At 40.6% G+C, this 26,268-nt stretch overlaps 1 long non-coding RNA gene across 2 annotated transcripts in view; it reads left to right on the top strand.

Annotated features, from left to right (window-relative positions):
- Positions 1-26,268, top strand: part of LOC137517495 (uncharacterized) — a 64,867-nt gene that overhangs the window by 16,315 nt on the left and 22,284 nt on the right. For both annotated transcript variants that reach the window (XR_011020547.1, XR_011020546.1), the window contains exon 2: positions 4,624-4,696. This is a non-coding gene — a long non-coding RNA (uncharacterized lncRNA). The remainder of the gene's footprint in view (positions 1-4,623; positions 4,697-26,268) is intronic.

The raw sequence follows: 26,268 nt of genomic DNA, 5'->3' as shown, positions 1-26,268 counted from the left end.
GAGTTGCCTAAAACAATCCATTACCAGAAAGCAGGTTGCAATATTGACAGGATATGCAGTATATTTGAATACAAACATCTGCAAACAGCACACCGGTGATCTCTGAATTTCTTGTCTACCAGCTTGCCTACTGCTCCTGACAGGCTGCTTGTTTTTTCTGTCAGCCCTTGCTCTGCACTGCACAATACATGCTCACTCACACAACTTTCCAGTGTCCCAGCATAGTCTCAGCATTTCTCTGAACAAGCTATCAGTGATAAGGACAGTATTGTGCATATTGAGGGGGAGGGGGGCTGCGAGCATGTGAAACTGAAGCACAGCTAATGACTCCTGGTGGAGTTCAGCCTGTCAGGCTGGGGGAGTCTAATCTTATGTTTACAACCTCTGAAAACAGATCCTTGTCAGCGGCAGCAGAAAGCGTGGATCGTAACCAGCCCAGCGAAACCAGCCCAGCGGGCAGGAACACAAACTGACGTCACATCCCCCTCTGACCTCCTACTCCTCCTCCTCCTCGCACACTGTTTTTTTTTTCAAGCTGCTCACTCTTACAGGGAGTACATGACATGCTAGAAGTGATGGCACCTAAAAATGACATAATCGCGGCAGAGCGAAGGGATCAACGGGCGTTCGTATCAGCGGGTTGTTTGTAAGTCGGATGTTCGTAAGTCGGGGACTACCTGTAGTCAGCTCATGATTATGTGATGTTGGAAATTTACACAAGGCGTGCAGTAAATGCTTACTGTTTTTAACTCTGCATATTATTTACATGTTAAGGAGGAAAATTGAAGCTTATTTTTGAAATATTGAAATTCTTTAAATGTGTGGCCTATAGATTCAAAAATGGCACTTCATGTGGACAAAATGCAGTCTTCAAAGCCTTTTGGCTGTTTAGGGGTGGTTGTATATTATAAAAATAGATGGCCTTTCTCCTCACTTCCTGGAAACCAGTTATCTTCTTTGTCAAATAGAGGTACTTTATTGGCCTAGAGTGAGTACCTCTTCTTCTAAAGGTGTAAGAAACTTTGATTCCTGACCTGTAGAGTTTATCCCCGTATAAGGAGACAGACAGGAACTTACTAAGGAGAGGTTTGGTTTCTCCAGTGTAAAACCTTTGTACTCCACACTGCCCTGAATGTGGTAAAACAACATGCAGTCTTTGCAGACATAAAAAGGAGCACATTTGTTTAATTCTGTTCTGCCAGGTACCTCTACACCCTACTGCATATATATGCACTGATGAAGAATTTTCTATTTTTACATATTTTATTAAGCTATAAAGCCCAGTACTCAAAATACAAGGACTTTTGCCTGGGAGGGATCAATGAGGAGAACAAAAACAAAAAAAACAAAACTCCATGCAAATAAGTCCGGCCAGGATTGGATTCTGGATCTCAATGTGCTAACCATTTATTCTTACATTATTTAGCCAGTAAGGGTAGAACACAGGTTCCCAAGAACCTTTTATCAGTTTGTTAAAAATGAATGTAACCTGCTCTCCAGAATTTCTACTGATAAGCAATAATATGACTCTCTGCATTTGTGTGTGTCCTTCCTTGTATCTCCTCTTCTCACTTCTACACCACAGGATCTCAATACATAAAATACGTACAGCAGCAGGAGCTTCTCGTGGCTACAAGGGGTCCTTCTGATTGTCAAAACGAATTTGCCAAAACAGGTTAGAGCCTTAGAAACTAATATATAATGTATAAACCAAACTGATTAGATATTTTAGTCTTTTAACAACATTTAAGTTATATAATGCAAAACTGGAAAACACTTAAAAAGATAGCGTGAATTGTTATTATTTGTATTGTATATGTGCCACAGGAATCATCAGATAATGCAACCCATTTCAGAGGATATTTCTTAAAGAGACACTGAAGCGAAAAAAAAAATATGATATAGTGAATTGGTTGTGTACTATGAATAATTACTAGAAGATTAGCAGCAAAGAAAATATTCTCATACTTTTATTTTCAGGTATATAGTGTTTTTTCTAACATTGCATCATTCTATAATATGTGCAGATTACACAACACTCAACATTCAAAATGAGTCTTTCAGAGCAGTCTGTGAAGTAATGACCTCTCCTCTAGCAGAGGAAAAGTAAATAGTCCAGGAACAGTTGAGATAATAAAAGTCAGGTTACAGCCCTCTCCACGACTAACTTAGTCGGAGAGCTTAATGGCTTGTTTGCATAGAGATAACAACTGGAGTTTCTCAACTCTTCCTGTACTGGAAACAATTACACTGATGTATCTGATCTTAATGTTTTATTTCTTAGCTGTGCTACACATACAAATCATAATATCATCATTTTTTTTTCGCTTCAGTGTCTCTTTAAAGCCTTGCTTATACTAAGAGCAACAAAGCACTCTATGATTCAGAGTGTTTTCATGTCCTAATGTATTGTATGTATAAAAGCAGCGCACTAAAGCTCAATTATAAGTTCATCCATTACAGTTGAAGGAATTACACTCAAAATTAAATGTTAGCCCTACTGTATTAAACCCAGTAAAAAAAAATGATTATGAAACAGTATAAGGCTGCTCTGATTTCATTTCAATGCATATTTACAACTTACTGAACCTAACTGATATCATTATAGGACAACTTATCAGACTGAGTCCTAATTAAGTAATCAGTAAGTAAATAAAGGAGAGAAATGTAACTGTTTTCCATGGATACAGCATTAACTTTTCTATCATGTTTACAATTTATTACATTTCCAAAACAATATGATAATGCAGGTCAGCAAAAGCAAGCTTACCAATTAGCAGCTAAATGAGGTTAAAAAAAAAAAACTTGAGTTTTAACGCCAGCAGTACCTTGAAAAATAGTCAGATCGTTTCAGCTGTTAATTTTATGTTATGTTAAAGGTTTTGGACCATAGATGGAATTTGAGTAGTATACATAATAATCCTATTGCACCACTGACATGTTCTTCTGAAAACAGTACATTGAGAGATTTGGGATTCTAACAGTCTTAGAAGCCTTCCATAGTCCCAGGCAAATACTGAAAGTAAACAAATTATCCTCATATTATGTTTTCAGATTGTGGGAAGAAATTGGTGTGCCTGGAGGAAACCCTTATGAACACTAACAAATGAGTACATGGAATACTCTCTCTTATGGATGAATGCATTGTTTACTTTTTTATTTCCTGCATTTATATAGCATTGACTTTAATGCAACACTTTACCTAGTAAAAAAAAATGTGTGTTTCTACACAACAATTTTCAGAACAATTTTCATCTCTTTTGGATTTGTCAATTTCTCTACAAAAAAAAAAATGCCCATATGAAAATACAACGTTCAGGCAGTCACAACACAACAAGAACTAAATTAAATATAATCATTAACCCATTCAGGTTCCGTCGTTTTCACGTGAGAAATTTTCACCTCCCATTCATTAGCCTATAACTTTATCACTACTTATCACAATGCACTGATCTATATCTTGTTTTTTCCGCCACCAATTAGGCTTTCTTTGGGGGGTACATTTTGCTAAGAGCCACTTTACTGTAAATGCATTTTAACAGGAAGAATAAGAAAAAACGGAAAAAAAATCATTATTTCTCAGTTTTCAGCCATTATAGTTTTAAAATAATACATGCCTCCATAATTAAAACTCACGTATTGTATTTGCCCATATGTCCCGGTTATTACACCATTAAAATTATGTCCCTATCACAATGTATGGCGACAATATTTTATTTGGAAATAAAGGTGCATTTTTTCCGTTTTGCATCTATCACTATTTACAAGTTTAAAATAAAAAAAATATAGAAATATTTCATCTTTACATTGATATTTAAAAAGTTTAGACCCTTAGGTAAATATTTACATGTTTTGTTTTTTTTATTGTAATTTTTTTTTTTATAGTAAACATTTTATTTGGGTAGTTTTGGGAGGGTGGGAGGTAAACAATAGATTTATAATGTAAATGTGTGTTAATTTTAATTTTTTTTTTACAGGTGTAGTATTACTTTTTGGCCACAAGATGGAGGCCATGAGTTTGTTTACATGACGTCACTCTAAGCGTAACATACGCTTACAGTGAGCATCGGGAAGGGAACGGCCAGAAAAGGCGCAGCTTCCGAGAGAAGCTGTCGCTTTTTCAGTGGGGGAGAGGAATCAATGATCGGGCACCATAGCCCGATACATTGATTCCCTGGCTACCGAATCCGCGGCCGGGAGTGCACATGCACGCGCGCGATCGGCCGCGGGAGCGTGCGGTAGCGCGCATGGTTCCTGGACGTAGAAACTACTTCCAGGAACCAAAATAGGTTAATGATCTTTTATGTTCTGAACCGATAATGTTCCGTTTGAGAATCATTTTTGTATTAACTGAAGGGTAAATAATGACTCCACCAAAGTATATTAACTGGCAAGGTCTTCTATGCTGGGCCTTTTTGTTTTCATTGTCGGTATTATATTTCTCGTGTTCATTGTACAATCTAAATAAAGGCTCAGATGTGTGAACGATTGAATCAATTGACTAAATAATAGTTGCATTATATCAGCTAGTATGTTTTCATGAATGACCTTTACTAAGAGTTGTAACAGCATCTAAAAGTGCTGGGTGTTTTTTCATACTCCTACTGAATATGTTTTTTACAGAATCTGGCTCCAGGCTTAAACAATTTCACATCTGGGAGAGCAATGATGGGAATATCAAGCATGCACTCTGATGGTGAGAAAAATCAGTATAGAGTATTATTTCAATTGTTACTTATTTAACTTCTTCAAAGGAGAGGGGTACCTTTGTAATATTGTTAATTATAAACAATGAATGGGTAAGTGAAATGACTGACATAGATGAGGCAGCAATGAACCAAGGTGAATCTAAATAATTGTATTGGAACATGAACATTGTATCTTTGTATGCTTGGAGAAGTCAAGAAAAACAGCTCAAAAAGATTTTACCGGTAGTAATATAGCAAGAACACTGCCTGTTAACCCATAAGTGCCACATGCGTAGCTGGGTTAATGCATGCATTGCTATGGTAATCGCCATTATTCGACACATTACCATAGCAACGCGTGCATTAACCCAGTAACATGTGTGGTGCTAATGGGTGAACAGGCGGTGTTGTGGCAGCGTTGCTACTGGTAAAATTGCCATGTACTGCCTATGCACAGTAACATTACCAGAGCATAGTGCATCAGGCATTTATTCATTTTTTTCTCCTAAGTTTTCTACTAAAAGATAATTTTTCCTCATCAAATAATAATAAAAAATATAATAATCTTCTCTTCTATAAAATAGCTTTTCAGCATTCTGCGGTTAAAAAAGTACAAAAAAGTAAGTGAAAGGGTACTGTTAAATTACTCTGAGTTTTATGCTGCTTGCTGGTGGCTTAAAGAGAATCTGTACCGTCCCATTTGTACAATAAAAAACATACCAATTGAGTCAGTGTGATCTCCTGGATCCCTCTTTGCTGTTTCCGCCGCTCCCTGCCGCGATCCTGGCATTTAATCGACAGTGTTACGCAGTGTTTACAAACAAAAAACATGGCCGCTAACCAGGAAGTGATGTTTGTATACAGGGAGTGCAGAATTATTAGGCAAGTTGTATTTTTGAGGAATAATTTTATTATTGAACAACAACCATGTTCTCAATGAACCCAAAAAACTCATTAATATCAAAGCTGAATATTTTTGAAAGTAGTTTTTAGTTTGTTTTTAGTTTTAGCTATTTTAGGGGGATATCTGTGTGTGCAGGTGACTATTACTGTGCATAATTATTAGGCAACTTAACAAAAAACAAATATATACTCATTTCAATTTTTACCAGTGAAACCAATATAACATCTCAACATTCACAAATATACATTTCTGACATTCAAAAACAAAACAAAAACAAATCAGTGACCAATATAGCCACCTTTCTTTGCAAGGACACTCAAAAGCCTGCCATCCATGGATTCTGTCAGTGTTTTGATCTGTTCACCATCAACATTGCGTGCAGCAGCAACCACAGCCTCCCAGACACTGTTCAGAGAGGTGTACTGTTTTCCCTCCTTGTAAATCTCACATTTTATGATGGACCACAGGTTCTCAATGGGGTTCAGATCAGGTGAACAAGGAGGCCATGTCATTCGTTTTTCTTCTTTTATACCCTTTCTTGCCAGCCACGCTGTGGAGTACTTGAACGCGTGTGATGGAGCATTGTCCTGCATGAAAATCATGTTTTTCTTGAAGGATGCAGACTTCTTCCTGTACCACTGCTTGAAGAAGGTGTCTTCCAGAAACTGGCAGTTGGACTGGGAGTTGAGCTTGACTCCATCCTCAACCCGAAAATGCCCCACAAGCTCATCTTTGATTATACCAGCCCAAACCAGTACTCCACCTCCACCTTGCTGGCGTCTGAGTCGGACTGGAGCTCTCTGCCCTTTACCAATCCAGCCACGGGCCCATCCATCTGGCCCATCAAGACTCACTCTCATTTCATCAGTCCATAAAACCATAAAAAACTCTTGAGATATTTCTTGGCCCAGTCTTGACGTTTCAGCTTGTGTGTCTTGTTCAGTGGTGGTCGTCTTTCTTACCTTGGCCATGTCTCTGAGTATTGTACACCTTGTGCTTTTGGGCACTCCAGTGATGTTGCAGCTCTGAAATATGGCCAAACTGGTGGCAAGTGGTGGCAAGTGGCATCTTGGCGGCTGCACGCTTGACTTTTCTCAGTTCATGGGCAGTTATTTTGCGCCTTGGTTTTTCCACACGCTTCTTGCGACCCTGTTGACTATTTTGAATGAAACGCTTGATTGTTTGATGATCACGCTTCAGAAGCTTTGCAATTTTAAGAGTGCTGCATCCCTTTGCAAGATATCTCACTATTTTTGACTTTTCTGAGCCTGTCAAGTCCTTCTTTTGACCCATTTTGCCAAAGGAAAGAAGGTTGCCTAATAATTATGCACACCTTATATAGGGTGTTGATGTCATTAGACCACACCCCTTCTCATTACAGAGATGCACATCACCTAATATGGTTAATTGGTAGTAGGCTTTCGAGCCTATACAGCTTGGAGTAAGACAGCATGCATAAAGAGGATGATGTGGTCAAAATACTCATTTGCCTAACAATTCTGCACTCCCTGTGTGTATATATATATATATACATATATATCATGTTGCAGTATACTACAAGTTTTTATTACATAGTGAATTATCTGCACTCCAGTCTGGGATTCTCACAGTTTCTCAGCATGTGACTGGCAGCTCCCTCCCCCCTCAGCCTTAAAAACTGCATCACTGTCTGTGAGGAGTAAACAAGGCACACAGAGTCTGCAGGGGGCGTGCATAACTTCTATTCATTACAACAGAGGCAGCCTATTCCTCCCTGGGTCAACAAAGCTTGACAAAGGAAAGAAGATTAGATATATTACAGAAACAGTGCAATTAGAAAAGGCTGCAGTAATCCAGACCACATTAGAACAAGTATAGGAACTTGTAGGATAGAAGAAATAAGGCTGAAAATTGTGTTACAGAGTCTCTGTAAAAGGAATTTTATTGATGTGGTGTGAAAATACATCCTAGGGGAAAGCTGAGGAGAAAATGGGAATTGAATAATGGCCCCTACCCCTTTAGCTAGTGTTACCACCATTGGCTGAAATAACTGCAGTTAGATGCTTTTTGTAGCCCTCGACCAGTCTCTAACATTAATTTGAGGAAAGATTGCTCCACAACTCAATTCATAGTTCTTTCAGCTGTGATATGTTTCAGAGGTTTCTTGCATGTACAGTATAGCCCATTTCAAGTCACCCAACATCTCAAAGATATTAAGATTGTAGCGTTGAGTCTCCATTTCTTACTTTTCAGCCAGTCCTTGGTGGGTTTACTTATATGTTCTAGGTCACTGATGTGTTGCAGGCAGCTTTAAGTTTCTTACAGATGGTCTAAAATTTTCCTCAAGCACCATATGATACACGGTAGAATTCATGTTGGATTTTATGATGGGAGCTGATTGCAACAGGTCCCATTTTATGATGGGTCCTGTTGCAGCAAAGCATCCCCAGAATATTACATTCCCACCACCATGCTTCACCATTGGTATGTGGCTTTTTCCTGGAATGCTCTATTTGGTTGGCGCTAAACATGTCGTGTGTTCTGGTGTTCAAATAATTCAGTTTTACTCTCAGCTGTCCAAAGAATATTATTTGAGAAGTCCTAGTCTTTGTCTATGTTCTCCCATACCAACTTCTGTCTAGTCTTGATGTTTTTCCTAGAGAGCAAAGTTTCCATCTCTCACATCTCCCACGTTAGTTGAAAGTTGTGTAGTCTCTTTTTGATTGCAGAGGCATGAACTTTCACAGTACCAGTAAAAAGAGCCTGCTGTATGTCTGATGATGACATTTTTGTGTTTTTAGAGACTTCCTTAGCATCTTGTAATCTGGTCTCTGGGTGGAGTTGCTTGGATACCTGACCTGTGTATGTTGACAGTTGTTACAAAAGTTCCCCACTAGATGACTATTTTCCAGACAGTGCCTTATTTCAAATTCTTTTGAGATTTTTTCAAATCACTTATTAGACTTATAAGTGGAAACTATCTGCTTTCTGAAGGCCTCAGGCAGATCTTTTGATCTCACCATGATGTTTACTCTCACCTCAACAGTCAGAAGCCAACCAAACTAAATGTCTGTTGCTTAAATAAGGCACACATCCCTCAAAAGGCTGATTAACAATGTTGTAGTCATGTGCACCTGTTGGCATGCTGGAAAATTAAGCAACCTCTGTGACACTTGTACACACGCTAGATTCTTGGCCAAGACAGCTCCAACCCACGGTAGAGGATGATCTAGTGCGTGCAAAGTTATTCTTAACGGACCTATGGTGAAATGAGAACAACAGGAAATAAGACAGGTCAAGTACAAGAAGTAAAGGAAAGAAAACCACAAATATTTTCTTTCCTTAAAGAGACTCCGTAACAAAAATTGCATCCTGTTTTTTATCATCCTACAAGTTCAAAAAGCTATTCTAATGTGTTCTGGCTTACTGCAGCACTTTCTGCTATCACAGTCTCTGTAATAAATCAACTTATCTCTCTCTTGTCAGACTTGTCAGCCTGTGTCTGGAAGGCTGCCAAGTTCATCTGTGTTGTGGTTCTGCTATGAACTCCCCCTTCCAGGCCCCTCTATGCACACTGCCTGTGTATTATTTAGATTAGGGCAGATTCTCTCTTATCTTTTACAAGCTGGATAAATCCTCCTCTGAGCTGGCTGGGCTTTCACATACTGAAGAATTACAAACAAGGGCAAAGCTGTTTGCAGGAAGAAACAAGCAGCCTGAAACGTCAGTGTATGAGAGATGCAGGGGGAAAGAAACACACAAATGATCTCTTGAGATTCAAAAGGAAGGCTGTATACAGCCTGCTTGTGTATGGACGTATTTTCTATGTGTGGACATACTGTACATCAACCTACTTCCTGTTTTGGTGGCCATTTTGTTTGTTTATAAACGAACTTCTTAAAACTGTTTTTAACCACTTTTAATGCGGCGAGGAACGGCGGAATTGTGTCAGAGGGTAATAGGAGATGTCCCCTAACGCACTGGTATGTTTACTTTTGTGCGATTTTAACAATACAGATTCTCTTTAAAGTACACCTGAACTGAAAATAAAAACATGAGTAGGCCATACCTGGGACTTCCCCAATGCCACCATAATCTCCATGGCCACTCAGCTTCAGTTAAAATGCCCTTTAAGATGTAGTATATTTATATCAATGTATTCTGTATGACTGTAGTTGTTTGTGTATTTGTTTGTTTGTTTGTTTTTACAGTATATAAGTTGTAATTTCTGCACAGCAGCAAACGTGTCATATGTCTCATACTGAAAAGATATTCAAAACACAGTTTTCCAGAAAGCTTAAAAATTCTGTTGAAAATATGAGAGGGAACAACAGGAACTAGAGGAAGTAAACAGCAGCTAAAATGTCATTGAATAAACACTACATATTACGCAATGTTCTTAAATTTTCCCCAGTCACAGATGGCAGAACAAGCCTTACTGACCAACTTCAAATGACTTTGGGCCACACAGTAAGAACATAACTTGGCATGTATAAATAAACATCATGCTTTGAAAGAGCCATTTCAAGCTGCGATCTGATTCCATTCTTCGTTTTACTCAAAGTCAAACTATTCAGCAGCTGTTTATGAAATTACTAATTTTTTGTCTACCCCAACTTTACTCATTCAACGGCAACTGGGCTATTTAAATTAATTACAATTAATTACAATTAGAAACAGCTGTCATACTGGAAGACAATGAAAGATTAAGAGTGATTTATTCTCTCAATCAGAAACAGATAAACAGGCAACTTTTGGCCTGTTTTCGGTACCCTGCTAATATTTTAAGAGTAGCATGTAATAATTGTATTAATTGATGCTTGGAGGCAGAGGCGGAGAAAGGGCTATGACAGAAAGTAAATTAGTTTGCTCTGATAAGTTCTGTTAAGCAGCCAGGTTAGCTGAAATAATTGCTTTACCTTGAATTATGGAGAAAATTGTACAGTAATGTAGCCTGTTTGGTATAAATAAACATGTTTTTGTTTTAAAAGCAATTTCATTCTCGTAATGTATTTAAGTGCATATATATCATTTTTTAAATAAATAACTAACTAGAAAATGTACAAAAAAAAAAAAACTGAAATAGGTTACAGAATTTTTTCTGCTCAAGCAGTGGCGTAACTACAATTCATGGAGCCCCCTTGATGGGGCCCTGCAAATGTTCACACCCCTTCCCTCGCCTCCCCTTGTTGCCCTTCACGGTCTTTGGGCCCATATCCCAAGGTTGCTAAAGCAAGTGTGGCCATCATGATCTTCACACCAATAACAAGTGTAGCCTCAAAAACACCTGATATGAAGTGTAGTCCCCTGTATCAGAGGAAGGAAGGGTTAGTAGTTGGGCCCCCCAAAGTTCTGGGCCCTGCTGCGATTGCAGGGGCTTCTCCCCTCCAGTTATGCCCCTAAATGCAAGCTCCATACAGGCAATAGAATTTGTTCTTAGGAGGCCATGAAATTGGGAGACAGTTGTACTCGTTGTAGACACCCACGGTAATTACATATAATTTGGGGGGGGGGGGGGCAAGTAGTGTGTGGCTTAACACATTGCACCTGCATAAAGAAAAACAAGTGAGCAAAAATCCTAACATTACAATTGCAAAGAAAAGCCTACATACCTTCATATAACTCAACTTTTAATATTCTTTAAAACATGGTACAACACAACTTTCTACCTGGTAATTAGTAGGCAAAATTGCATTAAAGTGAATTGTTTAAGGTGAATGTGTAATTGCTTTTCAGACTAATTTCAGAATTACTACCATAGCATCCACACACTGCTAAGGGGGTGAGCAACTGCTTCATCTTTGTACTATTTCTGTGTAGGAAGCAGGCTCTTGCAGAATGATTATCAGTTCTTGAGGTTTCGAAAATTAGCTGTCCACAATCTAACCTTAAATGGCTGTTCTAATACTTTCTTGCCAAGAACAATTAAATAAATGGTCATCACTTTTTTACACTTGGGTCATTACCAACTGTTTATAAATGATAAAGGCAACATGTGAAACTGGTGTAACCACGTAATGTTTAGAGTACAGTATATCTACTCCCCTAAAAACTTCATCTAAGCCTCAGGGGAGTAGATATTCGTAACTCTGCTACAATCACCACTGTGTGTGCTCTCACGTGCTCACGCACTAGTTCTCACTTCTACATGTTAGCCTGGAGATCAATGAATGGAAACGCAGTTCCCATTCATGTTTCTAGTTCCTCGTGTCCATGATCGTGACATCAATTAGATGCCTGCGGTCATTTGTAAACACTGTACGTTACACTTACACGCATTCGTTCCTGTTTGTGTACTAAAAGCATGCGCAGGAAGCTAATAACTGAGGACATCTTGTGGCCAAAGAGTAAAATTACACCTACAATCATTTACTTTAATAAAGAGACCTACACATAATTTAAAATTAACCCCTTACCTCCCACTCTCTTCCATAAATGCCCAAATAAAACTTTTGCATTTAAAAATAATAATAAAATAAAGTAAAAAAAAAAAAAATGTCATAAATACTTACCTTAGCGACTGAACTTTTTTTATATGTATGTCAGGAGGGTATATTACTGTTATTTTTTTAAAATTATGGGCTTGGAAATAGTGATGGACGCAAAACTGAAAACCTGCACCTTTGTTTCCAAATAAAATATTGGCGCCATACATTGTGATAGCAAGATAATTTAAATGGTGTAATAACCAGGACAAATGGGCAAATAAAATACGTGGGTTTTAATTATGGAAGCATGTATTATTTTAAAACTGTAATGACTGAAACTGAGAAATAATGATTTTTTTAATTTTTTTTCTTAATATTCCCATTAAAATGCATTTAGAAAAAAATTATTCTTAGCAAAAGGTACCACCCAAAGAAAGCATAATTAGTGGCAGAAAAAACAAGATACAGATCATTTTGTTGTCATAAGTAGTGGTAATGTTATTGGCAAATGTTTGGGAGGAGCGCTGAAATGTGAAAATTGCTCTGGTACATAAGGTAAAAATACACTCAGGGCTTAAGTGGGTAAGGTCCTAAACATGAACAATATTGAAGTTAACAGGGACACCTTTTTGGTGGATTGTTTTGGTGCATGGAGAGCGACTACAGCAGGTCAATGCACAAAAAGACATGGGAAGACCACTATGGGATGATATGCTATTTCTTTAGAAAGAGAACAACAATGTGTACATTCATGAAGCAGGCAATTTAACACCGTTATTAGTGCCAGGTGAGAAAGTTATATCACAAAATTATACAGATTGGGGAACTTTCAGTTTCTTTATCAGTTTTAGGTTAAGTACAAACAATCCAATAATTGTCACCCATTGGGGATCAGGAAACAATCCCTTGGATGACAATTCAGGGAATGATGTTACACAGACACATTCATAGCATTGAGGCTAGCATTGTGTTCTGTTGCCATGGGGGGGGGGGGGGGGTTGAGGGACGATGATCGGCAGATGATGTTGAGGCTTCAATCGGTTAGGGGGGTTAAATATAGCATTGTTATCATCCTTGCTTAAGCAAGAGATCATTAAGGATCCAACTGGATAGATTATTCACAATGCCTGATTTCCAAGCAGGATTGATCGTTGGCTGCTGTTCGCACATACAGCAATGGTTGTCAGCTGAAAGGGTCGTTATTGGCCGTTTTGTCAAACGATTATCGCATGTGTGTACATACCTTCAGTTCTGGGTCAGTGGCATTTTCTTTCAGGTTTGGTTAGCTTTGTTACAGTTACTTTTTGGGAGACTTTTAAATAATGGTTTGTATTGGTACAGAATGCAGCTCTGTTCTGTTGTTGGATTCCTTCATTTTTGAGACTCCCAACTGTGACATTGTACATTGGCATCACATATTTTGCCCTACCTTCATAAAAGAAGAAGAAAAACAAATAAACTCAATGTTGGACTTGGGAGAAGTTACGCTTATGCGTAAGTAAATTAAGTGTTTAGTGTTGGGTGAAATTCAAAATCGCCAAAATTGCTGATAAAAAAATGTTGCTTACCCAAAACAGGAAAAAAAAAATCTGCGTAGCCAATGCCCTTTGATGGCACACAAATAAGCAGTGCTTAATCCATGAATACACATACTAGATCTAGACTTAAAGAGAACCTGAAGTTCAAGAAATACAGAGGCTGCCATCTTCATACTCCTTTCATATTCCCTTCTTTCCCTAATAAAAGCTTGGGGTGTCCCTCTAAGCATCTTGGGATTGTATAATCCTAGGTACACACAATACAATTTTCAAGCAGATTTACTGCCAGATCAACTATTTCCAAAAGGTCTGATCTGATTTCTGATTTTCCGTTCACTTCTATAGAAAATCAATTGGAAAATTGACCGGAAATCAGATCAGACCTGTTGAAAATATTCGATCTGGCAGTAAATCTGCCAGAAAATTGTATAGTGTGTAATTAGCATAACACAGAGACAAAGGTAACAGATAACAGTAATATATACACAGTGTATCTCAATTATGCAATTCAAGATGTCACATACAATCTCTGCAGAATGTTGTAATAAAGAGACTTTTTTTCTTCATGTCTCCTTCTAATCAGTCATTTTACTCTTCCTGCAGACTTCTTTTTATAATGGCAGCAAACGCAAAGCTCATTCCCTGCCTAAATGCTAATAGGGAAGGATCTTTGCATTTACTGCCATTCTGAAAAAAATAAATCCTGATTCCTATAAGGTGCTGCTGGTCTGGAGTGACATGGAGCCACTGGGATAATGGAGCTGGTGTGGAGGAGATCTTCTGAAGTGCTATATATGTTGCTCTGGCTTTGGACAGCTTGATATGATGGTGAGCTCAATCTGAGTTGATCTCAAGGATACAACACTTGGCTTATACTGTGTACAGTACCTGGTGCTGTGGTGGTGGCAGTTTTATTTACCAGGTTGTGCTATGTTAGTATTGGCCATAACATTCAAACCTAACAAAGCTGAGTTTGCCATCAGTTTTCTATTGAGTTTTAAACACCTCTGGAGTATCATGCAGGTCTATTTCTTTGGCTGTTTGCATTGTTCGTGCTTGTTAGACTTTTTGTCAAGTCTACTAACTTGTGCAAGCTTAAACAACAGTGTAAGAATCTCATAATTTGTTTGCAGGGTTCACGTAAAGGGAAATTATAGTATTTTTTATTTATTTATTATGTTTAATTAGCGATGAACACGAAAAAAAACATGACATTTTACAAATAAATGTATGTCTATTTGGTTTTCCACCTACAAATCCATCTGGCATTGTTATGTAAATGTAAGACAGCGTTATATGACGATTACAGTAAACATTTCTCTGACATGACAACACACCAACATTTCTAGACTTGATGGCTGATGACTATATTATTTTTTCATTGAGATTTCTCCTTTATCTGCATGGAAGCAAAAAAGAAAAAAAAATCTTTCTTAAGCTGGCCACTAACGGTCCAATTTCTAGCGAAAAATCGTTCGAGCGATCAGAAATTCTGATCGGACGAAAAATCGTTCACTACACCATCAACTAACCAATCATTGCTTCCTATCTATCACGACCACCAAGAAAATCCAAATTTTCGTTCGACGAAAATTCATTCGGGCGACATTTTTTTCACTCGTTCATAATCGATTGTGTCCACCAATGGAGATCATTTACAACCAATCCGATCAGAATTTCTGATCGCTCGAACGATTTTTCGCTAGAAATTGGACTGTTAGTGGCCACCTTTACATTTACAATGTTTGTCAGTCAAACTAGGAGATTTTGCATGGTTTCAATAATGGTTAAAATGCCATTTGGTATGCAATATTTTCATATGAAACACAGTTTTAAAATATAATTTTAAGATCAATCCTAATCAATACATTCACTGAGAATGAAACACATTTCTGTATGTTCATTTTAAGTATTTTAACATAATGTATAATACTTTGAGGCTCATTATACTCTATAAAGATTTTTTTTTCTCTTTTTGAAAGCACCAAACCAATATTATGTCCTAAAATCAAAACCTTGTTTGCCAGAATAGACAGCAGTCACATTATGCTGGTACAATCCAACAATGAAACTGTCATTCCCTGCAGGAAGTTTTTTCACACACATAAATATACTATTTCGATCTGTTGCAGAAATTGTCCTGATCCTTCATGAGATTAAACCACAGGTATGTAAAATCCAGCCCACTAACTGACTTTTCTGTCAGTACTGGCTAGTTGGGAGTCTATGCTTAGACTTAAAGGGGAACTGAAGTAAGAGGTATACGGAGGCTGCCATATTTATTTCCTTTTAAAGTGGACCCAAACCAAACATTTTTTTAATTCAAAATATTTAGTTGCACCAATCTGACACATACAAAGATAAATAAACACTCCTTTAAGCCTATGAGCATTTCAGTTCATTCTTTTCACCATTCTCTATTCATAACTAGGGTTATACAGGTGGCAGCCATTACTTCTGAGCTTAGTAGGAGGTTTTAGATCATGAGTGTGTTTGTCATCAGCTATCCTACCTCACAGGGGCATCGTCTATGTGAAATCTCACACAAGCTGAGATCCCCTCCCCTGTGACATCGTGCGCGGCACGGCGGGTAGCGGCGGATCGGCGGTGAGCGGCGGCGAGCGGAAGTTACACGCAGCTAGCAAAGTGCTAGCTGCGTGTAACAAAAAAAAATTATGCAAATTGGCCCACCAGGGCCTGAGAACTCCTCCTGCGCGACATACCCCGAGCTCAGCTCGGGATTATCGCTCAGGAGGTTAAAAGGAAATAAAAATGACAGCCTCCATATACTTCTCTCTTCAGTTCCCCTTTAAAGAGACTCTGAAGCCTCTTTAAAAATCAGTTTTTATCTCTTATTTATGTTAAGGATCTATGCACGACCTAAAACGCTGCTATCCAGTGGCTGAATGAGGGTTTTATCACCCTCAAATCCCCAGGGCAAAAACAGGGGAGCATTTACTGGAGGAGGCAAAGCTTTCTGCAGTAGCTCTGCCTCTCCTAGCATCAATCCCCGCTGATCGACACCTCTCCCTGCCTCTCTCAGTCTTCTTTCACTGAGATGGGAGGGGGAGAGGCGGAGATCCATGGTGGATTGACGCGAATGGAGGCAGAGCTACAGCGGTAAGCTCTGCCTCCCTGGGCAGAAAAATCCACAACCAAGAAAGTCGTGGATATTTGCCCTAGGATTTGAAGGTGATAAAACCGTCATTCAGCCACGGGATAGCGGCGTTTTAGGTAGGCATAGATCCTTAACATAAATAAGAGCTAAAAACTGATTTTTAAAGAGGCTTCAGAGTCTCTTTAATAGTGGCCACAACTACACCGATTAGTGTCTTGGAACCCTTCAATAGCTATTCTCAGAAGTTGAACATCACCCTCTAATGCAAAAATAGCCTAATCATTTCTCAGGGTTGTTGATCACTTACTACAATGAATGAAAAAAATAAATAAATAATGTTTTGACTACAAAGCAGTGCTCTGTGAAAAAAGTAGTTTCTTGGCAGCTGCAACATATTCAGGTCAAGATAAGAACTGAGCCCTAAGACAAATGAATTCATTGGTTTGGCTTGGGCAACAATTCCTTTTATTGAATGATTATTATTTTTCTCTAGAAAATAAATTCATGAATCTTTTATTAATGGTTCAAACAATATAACAGCTGAAGACTGTCTTAAGGGTATAAAAGACTTTATAGCATACATTCCCTTATACTTATTTATCTTTCAGTGTTAGCATTCTAACTAAAGTATGGAACAGCTTTAATAGAATGTTGTAGAATATTCTACCACAGCATTCATGCATGTATTATTTTAAATGCATGTATTGTTAATGTAACAGGGCCTAATTTATTAACCCATCACTAGGTTAGCAATCTTAGACAGCCCTTAACCACCCTGGCGTTCTATTAAGATCGCCAGGGCGGCTGTGGGAGGGTTTTTTTTAAATAAAAAAAAAACTATTTCATGCAGCCAACTGAAAGTTGGCTGCATGAAAGCCCACTAGATGGCGCTCCGGAGGCGTTCTTCCGATCGCCTCCGGCAGCCAGAAGTAACACGGAAGGCCGCAATGAGCAGCCTTCCGTGTTTGGCTTCTCCTGTCGCCATGGCGACGAGCGGAGTGACGTCATGGACGTCAGCCGACGTCCTGACGTCAGCCGCCTCCGATCCAGCCCTTAGCGCTGGCCGGAACTATTTGTTCCGGCTGCGCAGGGCTCAGGCGGCTGGGGGGACCCTCTTTCGCCGCTGCTCGCGGCGGCGATCGGGCAGCACACGCGGCTGGCAAAGTGCCGGCTGCGTGTGCTGCTTTTTATTTGAGCAAAATCGGCCCAGCAGGGCCTGAGCGGCAGCCATCGGCGGTGATGGACGAGCTCAGCTCGTCCATACCGCTAAGATGGTTAAAGAAAATCTGTAATAAAAAAAAAAAAAACTCTGGGGTATACTTGCCTCGGGAGGGGAAAGCCTCTGGATCCTAATGAGGCTTTTCCATCCTCCGGTGTCCCGGCAATCCAGTGCTGTAGCCCTCTGAACCACGCAAGGTAAATATTTGCTCACCATGATCCTGTGCAGGCGCACTAGCAGCTCTCCATTCGGGTTAAGGTGAATATAGCCGAACCCGATCAGATCTGCTCTACTGCGCAGGTGCGGATCCTTTGTGTCTGCGCAGCAGAGCGGATATGTGATCGGGTTCGGCTATTTCCGCCTTACCTGAATGAAGAGACGCTACTGCGCCTGCTCTGGATCCTGGAAAGGTAAATATATTACAGGTTGTCATGCTTGTCGGGGAAGGTTTCGAGGGGAGACAGCACTGGATTCCCTGCAGCTACAGGGTCCCAATGAAGCTTCCCCCTCCCGAGGTAAGTATCAACCAGAGTTCTTTTATTTAAAGCGGTTTAAAACTCTGACAAAATTTTCAACAAAAATGTGTTTTCCTACTTTTTATAACCCATACAATTATCATATTTGCTTTTGTGCACAAGTTTTATTATTCATTTAGACATTATAACTTCCCAAAGTTCAGTTAATTTATTTTTAAACTGTTGTCATTCTGTTGTGAATGCAGCCACCAGTGATTTCTGACCTGTGTTTCACCCCAGGACTCATCAGCTGAAGTCCTGCACAGCCAGAGAATGTTTACATAAATGTATCAAGTAAAGAATGTGTACACAAGATAAGCTTAACAGCAGTTCGGATGTGAGTTCTCCCTGCAGAAGAAAGAGTCAGCCCTGTGATGTAACCCTTTAAATGCTGTTTTACTAAAAAAAAAAAAAAAAAAACCTTTTATGTTAGTATATTATATGCTGTAAATAATCTTTTACAGCAAAGAAGAAATTCTGGGTTATATTACACTTTAAGTACAGAGTCTCTTTGAAGAATAAAAAAAGTTATTTTGTGAGCAATCCCTCAGTCATTAATTCCCTATCATACATCAATTATCACTATGGGCTTAATGTTTGTTTTAAACTCTTGCCACCTAATAGGACCGACTGCTGCTTTTAAAGGACAAGTGAAGTAAGAAGAATATGGAAGCTGCCATATTTATTTCCTTTTAAACAATATCAGTTGCCTGCCAGCCCTGCTGATCTGTTAGGCTGTGGTAGTGTCTGGATCACATCAAAAACAAGCATGCAGCTAATCTTGTCAGATCTGACAATGATGTCAGAAACACCTTATCTGCTGCATGCTTGTTCAGGTTTTATACCTCAGTGTTAGAGGTAGAGGATCAGCAGGATTGCCAGACAACTGGTATTGCTTAAAAAGAAATACATATGACAGCCTGCACATACCTCTGGCTTCAGTTGTCCTTTAAAAAATGTTTAAAAAAAAACATCTCTGCAGTCTGTATTAATGGTATAAATATTATTTTATTTTTAAAGCATTACTGTATTCTTATAAAATATTTAAATTGTTAAAAAGACTTATCTTCTTATGTCATCTTGAAATGATTTTATAAAGTTCAGATTAATTATTAATATTAATAATTACATATTCAAGGATTTTCCCAATTTAAAGACATGACATTTTTCTTTCTAAAGTATAAATAGTTTATGATGTTCTAAATAAAAGTTTAACATTTTCGAAGACAATATTAGGTGTAAAGTTATAAATATGAATAAGATACTTGTTACAGTTCATAGTTATGGTATTAGCAAAGTAACAAGGACATCTTGACATGATTTTTCCCCCATGTACATACAAAAACCTTGAGAAACCAAAAAAGTTCCAAAATACTTTTTGCCTTCTTTAATTGTGTAGATGCCAGTGTACATTTTATAAGCCTGATTATTTGGATTTACTATGAAAGTGAGACTTGTAAATACTTTCTATTCGAAAAGGTACAGCTACATTCTTTATTTCTGTGTTTAGTAGAGGTTTTTTAGACTTCCTTAAAGGAGTAACGAGGTAAAACAAAACAAAAAATTCTTTACTCACCTTAGGCTTCTTCCAGCCCCTAGATGGCTGTTTGGTCCCTCACTGTTCTCCCGATCCCCTCCGGGGGCCTACTGTCTCTTTCAGAAGGCCAGTAAAGTCCCCAACTGAGCCAGTTACAGACTACTGCACATGTGCGGTCCCAGCCATGCACATCGTGCTCATGTAGCCAGGAGCAATGTGCACATGTGCAGTTCATTAAGACAGTAACTTTGCATGTGCAGAATGCTACCGGCTACGAGAGTGTAATGAGTGGGATGCGCACCCAGTGCAGCACATGTGCAGCGGTCCACAGTGGAACTAAGGAGGGGACTGGAGGGAGCTTACTGAGCCCAGGGGGCTGTAGGAAGCCTGAGGTAAGTATAAGTATCTTTTGTTAGAATGGTCTCAGGTTTACTTAAAAAAACACAGTTGGGGCAAAGGCATATTTACCACTGTCCTGCCACTATTGACGACACTGTAAACTTTCTTTGGTCTGAGGAGTCCAGTTGGTAAGGTTTTGAAGGTGAAATGTAGCCCCATTTTGGTTGATAAAAGATTTCAGTTGCTCAACAGTTCATGGTCTCCATTGTCATATTTTTATTTCATACTGCACAGAAAAAGCCTCACTGGTTTAATATAATTCATTCAAATGATAGAGTATTTGACTAACATATTTGAGACAGATTTACTACATTTATTTTTGGTACTAAGTACATTCATTCCATTTCCCAGAATAATATTTGCAAAAATAGCATAAAAAAAGATATCAGCATGTTCCATAACCTGGAGCATTATGCTAAATAATGCATAGGTAATGTCTATGTCTACTTTAATTTTTATTTACTTCTGCATGGATATGCAACGGTCAAAGCATTCTTCTGCACTTAGTTTACAGCAACACAAAACTCTTTACTTCTTTATCTCAGAAAGTGTAGCATAGCAATAGCCACAATTACTACGGCTGTTGTAAAACACCTGCAGCCTATGTCCAGACTAAGGCCTTACTCACATCATGTAGCTGTAACGATTGTGGAATCGTCTCCGCGGTCAGCGCACCAGACGTGCGCTGACGCGGCGGATTTCCTCCACAAGCGTATTATTGCGGACACCCAGGCTAGGTGCTGTGCACCTGCAGAGGGCAATTCCCACCGGCAGATGGCGCTGTGGAGTGCAGGCGAACACAGCCGCTGCACAGCCACAGATGCCAAATGGGAATTGTACAGATCCGGGACAAGGTACAATCAGGCAGGGCTGGATAGCCCACAGGGAACAGAGCAAAAGGACAGAACCAATGTGTGCCCACCAAATTAGTCGCCACCCAGCGACGGCGAACACACAACGGCGGAAACGAAGTAGGAAACGCAATCGCAAGAATGGCGATTGCCAATAGTGACACAAGACTGAGCAGGACAGAGCACAAGGGTAGCAAAGGCACAGCAAATCATACAAAGAGAGAGATAAAGAAAATAACAAACGCTAGCTGAACCCGAACACCGCACTCATTCGCAACAGTGCACGCGTTCGTGCGCGGTCTCCGCGTGTTACGCACAACAGAGACAAGCACGCCTAACTAACCAAAGACAGACAAACACGACACAGAGAACGCGAGCGCTTGCTTAACGGTTACCTCACCGAGCCTACAGCAAGCGTTTCGAATCAGACAAGACAGACACACGAAAACAGGGACAAGCGAGAGATAGGATCCACAGCACTAGCGAAAAGTGGCTAGCGCGATCCAGGTACAGAGTAGCAGAACAGAAGGATCCCCAGCGGTAGCGAAAAAGTGGCTAGCGCGATCCCAGAAGACAGAACAGAAGGATCCCCAGCGCTAGCGAAAAGTAGCTAGCGCGATCCCAGAAGACAGAACAGAAGGATCCCCAGCGCTAGCGAAAAGTAGCTAGCGCGATCCCAGGAGACAGAACAGAAGGATCCCCAGCGCTAGCGAAAAGTGGCTAGCGCGATCCCAGGAGACAGAACAGAAGGATCCAAACACACGGCAGACAGAACAGATGAGGTAGGCAGAAACAACCGCTGTTCCAACCTACACTCCAGACTCAATCAGAAGGATCCACAGCCGCTAACGCTAGGGCTTGTGCGATCCAAACACAAGACAGACGGAACAGGCAAAACAGATAATTCAATCCTAACTGCACTAGGGAACTGCCTAGTGCATCCCCACGAATTACACTAAGATAACTTCAACAAACGAGAATGGCTCCAGCAGTGTCCATCAGAAACAGACCATGGAAGGGAAATGTCCAGCCAAGCATTCTGGGAGCAGAATGCTTTTATAGTGCCAGTCATCAAAAGAAGGCAGGTAAGGGATTTGCATGACTAATGTATGCAAATCCCTCAGCAACACAAGCTGCACAACTGACAGAAGGTCTCCTTTCCAGAGTCCTGCAGCAAGCAAACCTAAACAATGGTCAAAAGGCTGCCTGCCTGCGCAGGCAGCTGAGCGGATTCTCACAGTACCCCCCCTCCTAGGGTCGAATTCCAGACGACCCTCAAAACTGATATCTTCAAACCACTTTAACAGAAGACTCATGAAGGTCGGGCCAGCCCGACAAGGTCCAATTCCAGAGTCAGTCCACCCGAAACCGACCTCATCGGAAACAGAAGCCACCGAAACATGCCCGTCAGCACTACAAGTCTCAGCGTAACACCCATCAGGACTGTGGATACCAGAGAAGAAGCCATCGACACCCTCCAGACAATACCCACCACCTTCCAAGGAGCGTCCGAAAATACCAAATCTGCCACAAAACCTGTTCGAAGTGTCTCTTTCAAAACAAAAGCCGCTGTTGATCGTATTCAGGGTACCAAGCAAAACTTCTCTCGGAATCTCCCAGAACGCCTTGAAGCTCCGCAGAGATTCCAAGAAGCCAGAACGCTCACCAGGCTCACATGGAGAGCTACCAAGCACCCCCATGGAACCTATGACAGCTCCAGATTCAGAATTAGCAGGACACCGATCAAGATCAGGACTTTCAGGGACCACTTCTGGGCATGAAAGCAGGCAGGCTAAATCAGAACATGTCTCCACCGAGGAAGCATCTGAGTACGCTGGTAACCGAGGCACACTTGGACTTTCTGGGTCACAGAGCACACTGGGGTACACCAGCACAGGAGAAACCTCAGGACATGTCGGGGAACTGCCAACCTCAGAGTCCGGCACGACAAGACCAAAACCAGGACCGGGCAGAAAATCGTCACGAGTAGAGGTCACAGGTACTGGTCTTTCAAAAGAAGACTCGGTCTCAGGCTTAAAAATCTCAATGACTGAAATGATATCTGACAGAAATTCATCATTGACTACACATGACTGAAGCTCCACCAGAGCTGAAAAGGTAGCTAGCAAGGCAGCAATGCCTAATGAAGTGGGCAACACCTCAGAAGGACTTGGGGGGCAGGAGACGTCTCCTACAAGTTCTGCACCCTTTGGGAGGAACTCGGAGATCTCCAGGAGGTCAGACAGGACCTCAGGAACATCCTTTTTCAAGTTTCCTAAGAAGGATTCTGAACTATCCATGTTACAGGGCAAAGCTTGAACTTTATTTTGTGAACCGGGCAGATGTCCCAGGGAAGGTTCCACCATAAACTGAGACTGAATTTCATCATCAGGACAGGGATACACAGAAATATCTAGTGAAACTAACTCTGGCCTTCCGAGTTTCGTTTCACTGCAGGGAAATTCCTCCATAGCAGTCAAACCAGACTGCAATTCCAAAATAGCAGAGAAACAGGTAACAATGGTTGCAATACCTAGACGAGCCTCTAGGGACACTGCAGGAGATTTTAAACAAGGTAATATTGACTCATCCAGATTACTGGGTGGAGAGTCAGTACTTACTTCAGAATCAGACTCGCAAATGTCAATGCGAGTGGACATAATGTCTTTATTCATGATACAGGGCAGGCTCAGAGACATCTTCTCTGGACAGAGCAAAGGTGCTTCAGTGTCAGGTTCACAAAACCAAAGTGCTGTCTCACCCTTAGACTCGGCTAACGATGTCGAATCCGAGGAGACAGAAGGCAAAATTTGCGAATCCACAATCGCTTTAGGTTGCGAAACCGAACACTCCAAAGACAGGGATTCTGAGGTCTCCAGGCTGGATTGCTGGATCTCAGAAACGCCAGCTGACAATGTACCTTTACAAACGTCACCTGAATGACGTACACGTAATTCATTCAGAATCATTTTCCACATACAAATCAGCGGACTCACAAAGTCAAATTCACACCCCTTTTTTTCTCTTAAGGCGGATGCATAACTTATACATGCTCTCAAGACATGCAAGAAGATGTACAGAGGCGCCGGAAGTATAAAAGTGGCTAAAAAGTTTAAAATGTTTTGGTCGCGGTGGTGGACCAGCTGACCACAAACGGACAACAAGGCTGTTGTTTTTAAATAAATATATACAAAATTTATTCGGAAAGCTCCCAGCAATTAGTCGCAACGCGTTTCACGGGTAGCAACCCGCCTCCTCAGGCAACAGGGGGCAGGAGCAACAACACAGCGTGAAGTCTGGATGAAGCTTGGCACCTCCAGACGAATAAATTTTGTATATATTTATTTAAAAACAACAGCCTTGTTGTCCGTTTGTGGTCAGCTGGTCCACCACCGCGACCAAAACATTTTAAACTTTTTAGCCACTTTTATACTTCCGGCGCCTCTGTACATCTTCTTGCATTCAGAAGTCCACCCTTGGTGGAAGGGTGATCTGCCCTACAATTCCTCTATCCACAGAGAGCGACGTTTTACTCCTGAGTGGGGACAGGCTTGTTCTCCCCACCTGCGTTTACAGTGGTTGCTCTTGAGGCAACCCTGACTTGTGAGTATATTACTTACTTTCATTATTCTCATCCCCTACAAAAACATACTACACTATTTTGGGCTCTCGGTCTTTTCTCTTTTCATGCTCTCAAGACAGATTAACTTCTGGCAATGTAGTACTCACAAAACGACTCTGAATCGTTCTCCAATTCATACGACAACGCTTCGAGCTGTTTTTTCTGGAACGGGGGCTCCCATTCACACCTGACTAGGTCTGAGCATTCATACTGAACAATGTTAGGGGAAGTTGTGACAACAACATGAGGAATCATATTAATTTTACTCTTGAAACTGCATAGTTTGGGAATTTTCCCCATAGCAAGATCATAGATGGAGGATCTTAAAGTAGTACTGAGAGAAGAAGATCTGTTTTTACACGACAAGGGATCCCACAAATCATTGACAAAACTGACACACTCACGCCGATCACAATCGACAGGAACATCTGAGAAACAGGCATCAGATCGCACAGATTTAACCTCTAATCAAACGGGAGAAACTCCATCAGAATTCACGCAGGTGTCCACAGTCGAGGCACACCCATTCATTTCAGGTCGCACAGTGTCCAAACTCACTGGCTTTACCCCAGAAAGACAGGAATAATCATGTGACAATGGTGTCTCTTTATTGGAAATAATTGGTTGGTGTGTGTGCAATTCGTCCAAAATAGTCTGCCATACATAAATCACTAGATCCACATCACACTCATCACATTCATCGGAATCGATCAAAAGGTACATAGAGTCGAGACAATCATTCAGGTCATCCGCGCTCTTTGCGATATAAAAATCGCAAAAGGCTTTCCAATCGAAATCAAACTCTTCCAACAAGGCCCCAATCTCCCATGAGGCAAATGGCGGTTCAAACAACCCAGTATCTAGGTAATCTCCATATGGGTTGGGGTCAGGAACGAGGACAGACTTTTTAACTGCTTTAATGTAGTGTGCAATCCTACCTATAATAGGATCCACGTATGCCTTTGCCTCAGGCAATGACATCTGAAACAAATCGAAGGTTCCCTCTGCCCTGGGAATTTTGGTTTGGCTGGACATTCTGTAACGATTGTGGAATCGTCTCCGCGGTCAGCGCACCAGACGTGCGCTGACGCGGCGGATTTCCTCCACAAGCGTATTATTGCGGACACCCAGGCTAGGTGCTGTGCACCTGCAGAGGGCAATTCCCACCGGCAGATGGCGCTGTGGAGTGCAGGCGAACACAGCCGCTGCACAGCCACAGATGCCAAATGGGAATTGTACAGATCCGGGACAAGGTACAATCAGGCAGGGCTGGATAGCCCACAGGGAACAGAGCAAAAGGACAGAACCAATGTGTGCCCACCAAATTAGTCGCCACCCAACGACGGCGAACACACAACGGCGGAAACAAAATAGGAAACGTAATCGCAAGAATGGCGATTGCCAATAGCGACACAAGACTGAGCAGGACAGAGCACAAGGGTAGCAAAGGCACAGCAAATCATACAAAGA

The sequence above is a fragment of the Hyperolius riggenbachi genome, chromosome 5 (assembly GCF_040937935.1).
Source record: "Hyperolius riggenbachi isolate aHypRig1 chromosome 5, aHypRig1.pri, whole genome shotgun sequence".
Taxonomy (NCBI): Eukaryota; Metazoa; Chordata; class Amphibia; order Anura; family Hyperoliidae; genus Hyperolius; species Hyperolius riggenbachi.
This window is presented reverse-complemented; position numbering and strand designations above follow the sequence as displayed.